This window comes from Ascaphus truei, chromosome 1 (assembly GCF_040206685.1).
Source record: "Ascaphus truei isolate aAscTru1 chromosome 1, aAscTru1.hap1, whole genome shotgun sequence".
Taxonomy (NCBI): Eukaryota; Metazoa; Chordata; class Amphibia; order Anura; family Ascaphidae; genus Ascaphus; species Ascaphus truei.
Window position 1 is genome coordinate 230,592,404 of NC_134483.1, and position 10,767 is coordinate 230,603,170.

Genomic DNA, 10,767 nt, shown 5'->3' on the forward strand with positions numbered 1-10,767 from the left:
GACATGGAATTGTTCCTAAACCTCCTTAGGCGAGAGGTGGCGTTGAAAGCCCATAGTTTGTTGGGATTCCTTACAGTACCCCCACCACTGGGTGAGAAGCCTGGGTGAACAGGACCATTCATAGGTCTGGGAGACATTGAGTTGTTCCTGAAGTGTCTCCGGCGAGAATTAGGTCCACAATCCAGATGTACATTGGCGAGTGCCATGAAAGACAGCGGTGGTACTGCAGTTCTTGGTACATGGACAATGGGACCTGAGGGCTCCGGAATGGGAACATCGGAAGGACAGTAGCCAGATGTCCGGTGCATAGTAATAGTCCAAGAGTACGGGACACAGGACACAGATTGTCGGACAAAAATGGCAGAGGGACCTTCAGAGAAGGCAATGTCTTTGGTGAAATCAGCACGGAGGAAGTTGCGAGAGTCTTTAGCTTCCAAGGAATTCCGGGTGGTGGTTAGCAAGGGAATGGGGCGGGAGGGTTCACTACACACTATTGCAGCGGTACTTTTGATACCAAGCAGGGTTGCTATCCCAAGCAATTTGCGAGAGTCTGTAGCAGTGTGTATGCAACTCTTGGTCATAGTACTTGCAGTTGAAGAAGGATCCGCTTCCTTTGGTTTGTAATCTTTAGAGAGAATGAAATCCGAATTTGTGGCTTTGGCGAAGGACATAATAAGCATGTCTATACCCATAGTGGAACCATAGAGAACAGGAACGGACGCTTCAGGTAAAGCGACGAGGTCCAGTAAGGGTGTCTTCGTCTTAGGGAGAGGCCAATTGCCATACAGAACGGGCACTTTGGGCACCGCACAGAGACCTGCGAGTAAGGAGTCTGTTTGAAAGGTGAGAAAACAGATTTTATCCAAAAAACAAGGCAGGCGGTTACGCGGTGCATCAACCTTAGGGAAAAAAGTCTTGGGGTTAAAGCTGGGTGCCTCCAACACAGAGAAAGAAGACAGAGAACTAGAGCTTGGCTTCGGAGTGGAGGTCCCAGGTACCCAGGTCTCACATGATACTGTGGGAGAAGCAATGCAAATTGTTACTGTTTTAAACATAGGGTCTTTAACATCGGTAGCTCCAGGCACCTTTTTGAGAGGTAACCCTAGTTTTGGGACAGGACAGTCAATAGCAAGTACCCCAAGTATTGTGAAAGACACAGAGAAAAATAAGTCCATTTTAAAGACGGGATCTTCTGAAAAAAGGGAACGTTCCAAATGCGATACCCCTGAGTTCGTGGTAGTAGACATACAGTCAGTAGTGGATACCCCGAATACTGTGGGCGAATCAGCGTAAAACAGTATTATTACAGGAATGGGCATCCCAGACTTTAAGTCATTTTTAATCATCCCGGAGGCTGTGGCATGATCCGTGAGAGAAACTGGGGTAAACTCTCCAACAGACACAAGGGATATCTTGCTTGTTACAGAATTGGGTCCCTGAGAATCCCTAGTGAGGGCATCAGACTCCATGGGAGACTTAGTGACAGGGGTTTTGGAACTGATTAAAGGAATTGCAGGTATCACAGATTTAATAGGAGAAATACCTTGCAAAACAGAAATTTTAGTAAAGGTGATAGGCATCACAGATAGGACAGACAGAAGTAAGCTAGGCAAGGTTGCTTCTATAACAGAAGATTTGGCAGCGGCAAAGCTTAACTCAGCGGCTGCTGGAGAACTTTTAACTACAGTGAGAAGGGACTGCAGATTTACAAAGTCAGGGATAAAGGGAGTCTCAAACTTGAAAGCCTGATCCTTCAAAAAGAAGGGCCCTAACTTTAATGGTACTGAGGGAGCAACAGCAGATACGCTGATCTCAGTAGGGGTCACTTGGAAAGGAGCATAATATGTACTGTTCGCTTTAAACCCTAGGATTTGAGAAGAGGAGAACTCAGACAGTGCAAGTGGGGTAACCACGCCTGTGCTGGTCTCTGAAGTGGGTATTTGGGAAGGAGTGTCTGGGACATCAGAAACGACAACAGATTCCACGAAAAGGGGTCTATGCTCAGAAGCAGGGGTCTCAGCTCTCTGAGTGACAGACGGGGTGAGTGAAATACCTAGGAGTAGGGATTCTGCGAACAGGTTTAGAGAAACAAACGGCTCCAGAGTACTTTTTACTGGAGCCAGTATTATTGCCGAAAGTTCAGGGGGCATAACCCCGAGAATTTTAGCCGAGTCAGAGGACAAAAGGGGTTGATCCTCTGAGGCTAAGGAGGTATCCCTGACTGACGAACTAAAGGGATCTACCAAGGAAGATTCACAGGGCTGACCTGCAGGGGTTAACATAGGAAAAACCCCAAGGGTTAAATTACTCTGTACCTGAGAATCAGAGAAATAGAAGCTAGTCTCCGAGAGTGGGGTCATAGGGGGTTCTGCCTCTTGCCCTAGGGACCTATCATTAGACTGCGGAATACTAGGGTTAACAGTAGGAACCTCACAGAGCAGACTAGCAGGGGTTAATACAGAAAAAACCTCGGAAACAGAGCTTAGAATTTTTGGTTTAGGAAAAGAGGGCAAACAGGACTCATTCTCTGGTGCTAGGGAAGACACACTGACCTGGGGACTGCAGGGATTTACAGTGGGGAACGCATAAGCCTGACTAGCAGGGGTTAAGACCGAAATAACCTCAGGGACAGAACTTAGGGAGGTTAACTCAGGATTAGGGAGCGTGGCAGCTTCTTCCTTAGCGGGCAGCGACAGAGAAATGGTTTGACCATTCTTAGGAGAGAGAGGTAACCCCACAGGTTTAGTAACAGGACTGGTAGCACAGAGAATCTGCCAAGCAGCAGCATACATGTAGCTGGCAAGGAGGGGATCCTGTTCTATTATGTGAGTGTCTAGTGTTGAGGAAAATACATGGAGTGTATCTTGAGACTGAGCCAACATGAGGAGGGCGCTCTGTTCTACTAGATGAATGTCCAGTGATGAGGCCAGGGCATAGATTGCCTCTTGGGCGTCGGCCAGTTCCAAAGGGTACACGTTATCCCAGGTTAAAGGGGAATCAGGAGAGCGAATACAAGCGGCTAGAGACTGTTTTAAGTTCAGGATGCAGTAAGCCTTAATAAAGAGATCACAACGGCATTGTCTTTGCAAAGGGGTTAAACCTTCATACGTCCACAGTTCATCAACCAGGGGTAGTACTTCACACAAATACTGGCCTTCATAGTGGGACTGATACGCAGGACGGGACATAACTTCAGTTGGAAAATTGCCATCCCCCGCCACGGCGCGGTCCGGTTTTAACGGGCCGAGCATACTGTTACGCCGATGCTCGCCACAAACCGGGACCGGACCGCGGGGCTGAGGTGGGGTTATATAATCACCGACCTGAGTCCACGCAGACTGATCCGGAGTGCGCAGTTCGTAGTCGTACATCGCAGGGTCAGGATTGGAGAAGGCAGCATCGTCGTTATGGAAGCAGGAGTTCGGCAACAGGTAGTCAGGATTTCCCCGCTTCAGCTTAGGAGCGTGAGCGCGGGGGTGGCTTCTGCGCGAGGAGCGGCCTCGGCCCATGACGCCGATCTCAGCAGGAGGAGACAGCAGGCTGGCCGAAGTTCACCGCAGGGCAGCGTCGGGTAGAACCAACGCTTCAGCGCAGAAGTCCAAGGCAGGTCACTGCAAGAGGATCGCAGCAAGCCGCAGGAAAGGAAGGGTAGCCACTGCTAGGAGGGAATGCAGCAGGTACCGGTGCTGGCAACACGCTTCAGCACAGACGTCCCGGGTAGGCCACTGCAGGAGAATAGCAGCAGGCCAGTGCTGGCATCAACGCTTCAGCACAGACGTCCAGGGCAGGCCACTGCAAGGAGATAGCAGCAGGCCGCAGGAAAGGAAGGGTAGCCACTGCTAGGAGGGAATGCAGCTGTACCAGTGCTGGCATCAACGCTTCAGCACAGACGTCCAGGATAGGCCACTACAGGAGAATAGCGGCAGGCCACAGGACAGGAAGGGTAGCTACTGCTAGGAGGGAATGCAGCAGTACCAGTGCTGGCATCAACGCTTCAGCACAGACGTCCAGGGTAGGCCACTGCAAGGAGATAGCAGCAGGCCAGTGCTGGCAACAACGCTTCAGCACAGACGTCCAGGACCAGGCCTCTGGATACTCAGGAACTTGGAAGGTAAGAACGCTAGGAGAGAGGCCTGGGGTGGTTTGTGGCAGAGTCAGTAACATAGAGATATGAATAGTTATGCTCGGCGCTGGTTCAGAGCCAACGCCTAGAATATAAAGGGCGGAGATCCAATCACAGGAGGAGGGTGTGTGAGAATTCCTCCAATGAAGTAGCACAGGGCAAAAGCTGCAATGAGAGGCAGCACCTGTGCCATAGATTGCCAGAGGAAGCCTGCAACTGCACAGGTCTGCAAGGCAAAAGTCAAAGCCAGTAGTGGATTCCTTACACCTAGGTTACACAATTTTACAGATTGGTGGTCTTTGTGATTGGACTTTGAAATTCTCATTTTTTGTCGGAAGTTCATAATGGGACACTTGTCCAGTGTCACGCTGTGCAGCCCGCAGACCAGGCCAGTCCCCTGTACTGAGGTGGGATGTTGAATATACACACCGACAGCAGAGGGAGCGGGTCCGGGATGTGGTTGTAGCGTGGCCAGGCCTGGATTAAGATTTAGAATAGTCGTTGCACTTGCCGAGTTCAGGAGTATAGACAGTTCCGTAGTTAAATCCGTGTCCAAGGGTCTGAGAGGTAAGAATCGTGATGGGTAAGCCGAAGTCGGGAGCCAGAGAGGTAAGTCAGACAAGCCGGTTAAAATCTGTAGGAGTAAAGACAAACAGGAGCACGACACAGTTTCCAGGCTACACAGGAAGCAAGGAGCTATGCAGAGCAAGGAAGTGAAGGCAAAGCAGGATATTTAAAGCGACCGTGACCAATCCGGACGAGGGGCATGGTGGAGGCGTGTCGAGGAGCTGCTCGTGAGTGGCTGAGAGACCAGGAAATAGTAGAGCACAGCTGAGAGTCTGTAACACCAGTGCCAGAATCTAAGATGGCGACGGCAGAGTTCAAGGTATGCACTGGGCATGGGTAGTGACGGGGGGCAGGGGCAGCAGCCGCTGCAGTACTGGCAGTGGGTAAGGAGGGGTCACGCTGCAAGGGACATGGCCCCCGATTCCTTACATCCAGTCTGTGATTCTTATACTCTGGGAAAGACCCAGAATGCCAACCACAATGTCCACTCAAGGAGTTTGTTGGTCCTCATCACACCTGGGTGCCTGGTGCACTTGGAGCTGTGACCCCATTCCAGGACTCCATGTCGGAAGTGTGGAGACAGGTAGACAAACATCAACATGCCCAGGGATCCGAGACTACTCGCGAACTATGTCCTCCAAGGCATCGAAGGTGGCGGCCGCGATTATCTGGGAAGCCGGAATGATAGGTTTCATGTGATCCTCTGCTATGTTGTCCGTCAGGAACTTGCAGGATAGGGCGTCCGCTTTTCCATTCTTGAAACCGGGAATATAAGATATGATGAAATTGAAGAGTGAGAAGAAGAGCAAACATCTGGTCTGCTGTGATCCCAGGCGACGGGCGCCCTCAATCTACATAAGATTCTTGTGGTTGGCCAGAATTGTGATGGGAATCACCGTAACTTCCAACAGATGCCTCCATTCCTGAAGCGCCATTTTAATCGCCAAAAACTCTTTATTGCTAACATCATAGTTATGTTCTACCGGTGAGAATTTGTTAAGAAAAAAAGCGCAAGAATGCAACTATAACTTCTCGTCCTTTCGTGGGGACAGCAGTACACTTGCCCCGACTTCGGACGCATCCACTTCCAGGGAAAAGGGTAAGGCCGCGTTTATAGTGCCGGCGATGGCGATGCGACCAATGATGTCACCCGTCGCCCTGGCGAAAGTTGCACTTTAGTTTTGAGTGATGTCGCTGGTGACAAGGCCACTGATGTCACGAAGGGGGAGGGCAGAGTGCAGCAGGCACTCTGTGATTGGTATAGAGACAGTCACATGTGACATCTATCTCTCCCAACATCAAATTTCACTGGCTTCCAAATTTTTTGTCTCTACGTCGCTTCGTCGCGCTTTCTATAAGCGCATGCGATGGATTCAATGTATTTGTTTTGGCGCGGCAGCGCCGTCTCCCGGCACTATAAGTGCAGCCTAAGGCGGGATTCATTTGTACAGGATCGGGGCCAAAGCAAATGCCTTTTTTATTGTTTTGAAGGCCTTTATAGCCTTCACAGACCATTGCGATGGATCCGCCCCCTTGTTGGTGATGGGAGCCAGGACCGAGAACAAGTTCTGGATGAAGCTACGATAATAATTGGCAAATCCCAAGAATCGCTGGATAGCCTTCAAGTCGATGGGACGTGGCCATTCCAGAAAAAAAACTGATTACTTGGGTACAACATAGATCTTAAACTTTAGCAGATTTTAATAAACTAAGGACTAATTTTAAAAGAATACATTGGGATGATGTTTTTGCAGTGAAAATGTAGAAGATAAATGGGCAGTCTTTAAAATATTGTTACAAAAGCACACTTATCAGTGTATAACCCTGGGTAATAAATATAAAATAAATACTGTAAATCAAAACCAATGTGGCTAAATAAGCAAGCAGGCAGGGAAGGAAATGGAAAGAAGAGGGAGATGCTTAGATTCTTGAAATCAGAAGGGCAAAAAATGGCAAAAGGGCAATCAAATTAACAAAAATGGATAATGAACAAAGGATTGCAATAGAAAGTAAGATCAACCCTAAAAAGTTCTTTATGAAACTTAATAACAAAAAAATCCGAAAAGAAAATATAGGACCCTATCAGTGTGAGGTGGGCAGGCAGATTATTGGAGATAAGGGAAAAGCAGAGGTATTATATAAATTCTTTGCATCTGTGTTTAACAGGGAAGAATCAATTTCAATAGGAGGGGCGCAGGAGGAAGCCCCAACCTCTATATTAACTAAGAATTTGTTAACTGAGGAAAAAGTTCATAGGCGGCTTGATAAAATTAACGTAAATAAGGCACCTGGCCCCGATGGCATACATCCAACTATTCTTAGGGAGTTAAGTTCAGTATGGCCATTTCCTTCACTAGCTGCATGCTCTTTACATGGAGAAGCGCAGTGATTATATTTGTTTTACATTATTTGTTGGGCCGATTTTAATCCTTTGCAGCACGCTCCTAGAGGGCAACACTACTATGGTGTAATTGAATATATTTAGCCAATCACCTGCAACTGCTTATTGAGCAGTTTGTGGCAGGCCAGCCCCTCCTCTTCTAGGTATATAATCTCCTAGCAAGGTCCCCTTATTCCACTTCACTTACATGTGAGTATCCGTACTGGTATATACCAGTTTTTAATTGCACTAGGTTATACAAGCATATGCTTTGATATTTTAACCCCTTCTGGGCTTATTTCACATAACACTAGTATGCATTTAGCGTACGGACCTGCTAAAGAGACTTACCTTGACGTGGTTAGCAGGCTTGGCATTATTTGATCAAAGGATGTATACCAAAAGTCTCCTTTTTTCTTATAGGTCTTTACACCATACATATATATATATATATTCCCCATTGATTGCTATCCTTATGGGAGAAGCGCAGGGATTCACTTTCTGTTTTGCACATTTGTATGGCCATTTCCTTCACTAGCTGCATGCTCTTTACATGGAGAAGCGCAGTGATTATATTTGTTTTACATTATTTGTTGGGCCGATTTTAATCCTTTGCAGCACGCTCCTAGAGGGCAACACTACTATGGTGTAATTGAATATATTTAGCCAATCACCTGCAACTGCTTATTGAGCAGTTTGTGGCAGGCCAGCCCCTCCTCTTCTAGGTATATAATCTCCTAGCAAGGTCCCCTTATTCCACTTCACTTACATGTGAGTATCCGTACTGGTATATACCAGTTTTTAATTGCACTAGGTTATACAAGCATATGCTTTGATATTTTAACCCCTTCTGGGCTTATTTCACATAACACTAGTATGCATTTAGCGTACGGACCTGCTAAAGAGACTTACCTTGACGTGGTTAGCAGGCTTGGCATTATTTGATCAAAGGATGTATACCAAAAGTCTCCTTTTTTCTTATAGGTCTTTACACCATACATATATATATATTCCCCATTGATTGCTATCCTTATGGGAGAAGCGCAGGGATTCACTTTCTGTTTTGCACATTTGTATGGCCATTTCCTTCACTAGCTGCATGCTCTTTACATGGAGAAGCGCAGTGATTATATTTGTTTTACATTATTTGTTGGGCCGATTTTAATCCTTTGCAGCACGCTCCTAGAGGGCAACACTACTATGGTGTAATTGAATATATTTAGCCAATCACCTGCAACTGCTTATTGAGCAGTTTGTGGCAGGCCAGCCCCTCCTCTTCTAGGTATATAATCTCCTAGCAAGGTCCCCTTATTCCACTTCACTTACATGTGAGTATCCGTACTGGTATATACCAGTTTTTAATTGCACTAGGTTATACAAGCATATGCTTTGATATTTTAACCCCTTCTGGGCTTATTTCACATAACACTAGTATGCATTTAGCGTAGGGACCTGCTAAAGAGACTTACCTTGACGTGGTTAGCAGGCTTGGCATTATTTGATCAAAGGATGTATACCAAAAGTCTCCTTTTTTCTTATAGGTATTTACAACATACATATATATATATATATTCCCCATTGATTGCTATCCCTATGGGAGAAGCGCAGGGATTCACTTTCTGTTTTGCACATTTGTATGGCCATTTCCTTCACTAGCTGCATGCTCTTTACATGGAGAAGCGCAGTGATTATATTTGTTTTACATTATTTGTTGGGCCGATTTTAATCCTTTGCAGCACGCTCCTAGAGGGCAACACTACTATGGTGTAATTGAATATATTTAGCCAATCACCTGCAACTGCTTATTGAGCAGTTTGTGGCAGGCCAGCCCCTCCTCTTCTAGGTATATAATCTCCTAGCAAGGTCCCCTTATTCCACTTCACTTACATGTGAGTATCCGTACTGGTATATACCAGTTTTTAATTGCACTAGGTTATACAAGCATATGCTTTGATATTTTAACCCCTTCTGGGCTTATTTCACATAACACTAGTATGCATTTAGCGTAGGGACCTGCTAAAGAGACTTACCTTGACGTGGTTAGCAGGCTTGGCATTATTTGATCAAAGGATGTATACCAAAAGTCTCCTTTTTTCTTATAGGTATTTACAACATACATATATATATATATTCCCCATTGATTGCTATCCCTATGGGAGAAGCGCAGGGATTCACTTTCTGTTTTGCACATCAATAGGAGGGGCGCAGGAGGAAGCCCCAACCTCTATATTAACTAAGAATTTGTTAACTGAGGAAAAAGTTCCTAGGCGGCTTGATAAAATTAACGTAAATAAGGCACCTGGCCCCGATGGCATACATCCAACTATTCTTAGGGAGTTAAGTTCAGTAATAGCCAAACCATTACATTTAATATTCAAGGACTCCATTTCCACAGGCTCAATACCACAAGATTGGCGTAAAGAAGATGTGGTGCCTACAATATATTTAAAAGGAAGCTCGATCACAACCGGGGAATTACAGACCTGTAAGCCTGACTTAGTGGGGAAGCTACTTGAAGGTTTAATATGGGATAATATTCAGGAATACCTAATGGGAAACAAAATTATTAGTAATAGTCAGCATGGATTTATGAAGGATAGATCATGTAAAACTAACCTTATTTGTTTCTTTGAGGAGGTAAGTAGGAATTTAGACCAGGGTAATGCAGTTGATGCGGTCTACTTAGATTTTGAAAAGGCTTTTAATACAGTTCCACACAAGAGGTTAGTGTACAAAATAAAGCAAATTGGACTCAGTAAATATATATGCACCTGGATGCAAAAATGGTTGAGTTCCCCACTGTAAATCCTTGCATTCCCCAGGTCAGTGTGTCTCTCCTAGCACCAGAGAATGTACCCTGTTTGTCCTCACTTTCTAACTCAGAATTTCTAAGCTCTGTCCCCAAGGTTATTTCTGTTTTAACCCCTGCTAGTCTGCTCTGTGAGGTCCCCATTGTTAACCCTTGTATTCCGCAGACTAATGTTAGGTCCCTAGGGCCAGAGGCTGAACCCCCTATGACCCCACTTTCAGAGGCTAGCTCCTCTTTTTCTGATTCTCAGGCACAGCCTGATTTAACCCTTGAGGTTTTTCCTATATTAACCCCTGCGGGTCAGTCCTATGAGCCTCCTTTGGTAATTCCCTGTTGTTCGCCAGCCAAGTACACGGTCTTGGCTCCAAGGAGGAACTCCTTGTGTCCCCAATTTCAGAGGCAAATCTCCCTCTTTTTGACTCTCAGGTAATACCTGCGTGGCCCCTGTAAATCCTTGCTGCCCCCAGGCTAATGCGTCCTTTCTAGCATCAGAGAATTAATGCCCAAGTCTGACAGCAGAGGTTGCACTGAATGACTCCCCTAAGGCTGCGGAGTCCTTGGTTATTCATTGCTATAATCCCCCTGGTTCAGCTCAAGTTTCTGCTGCGGTTCCCCCTGAAACTTCTGCTAAAATACTAGTTCCAGTTAAAAGTATTCAGGTACCGGGTTTTTCCCTAAACCTGTTCGCAGAATCCCCACTCCCAGGTATTTCGCTGACCCAATCTGTCACTCAGAGAGCTGAGATCCTGCTTCAGTGCGTAGACCCCTTGTCATGGAATCTGTAGTCGTTTCTGATTTCCCAGACACTCCTTCCCACGTACCCACTTCAGAGACCAGCACAGTTGTGGTTGCCCCCCTTGTACTGTCTGTGTTCTCCTCTTCTCAAAC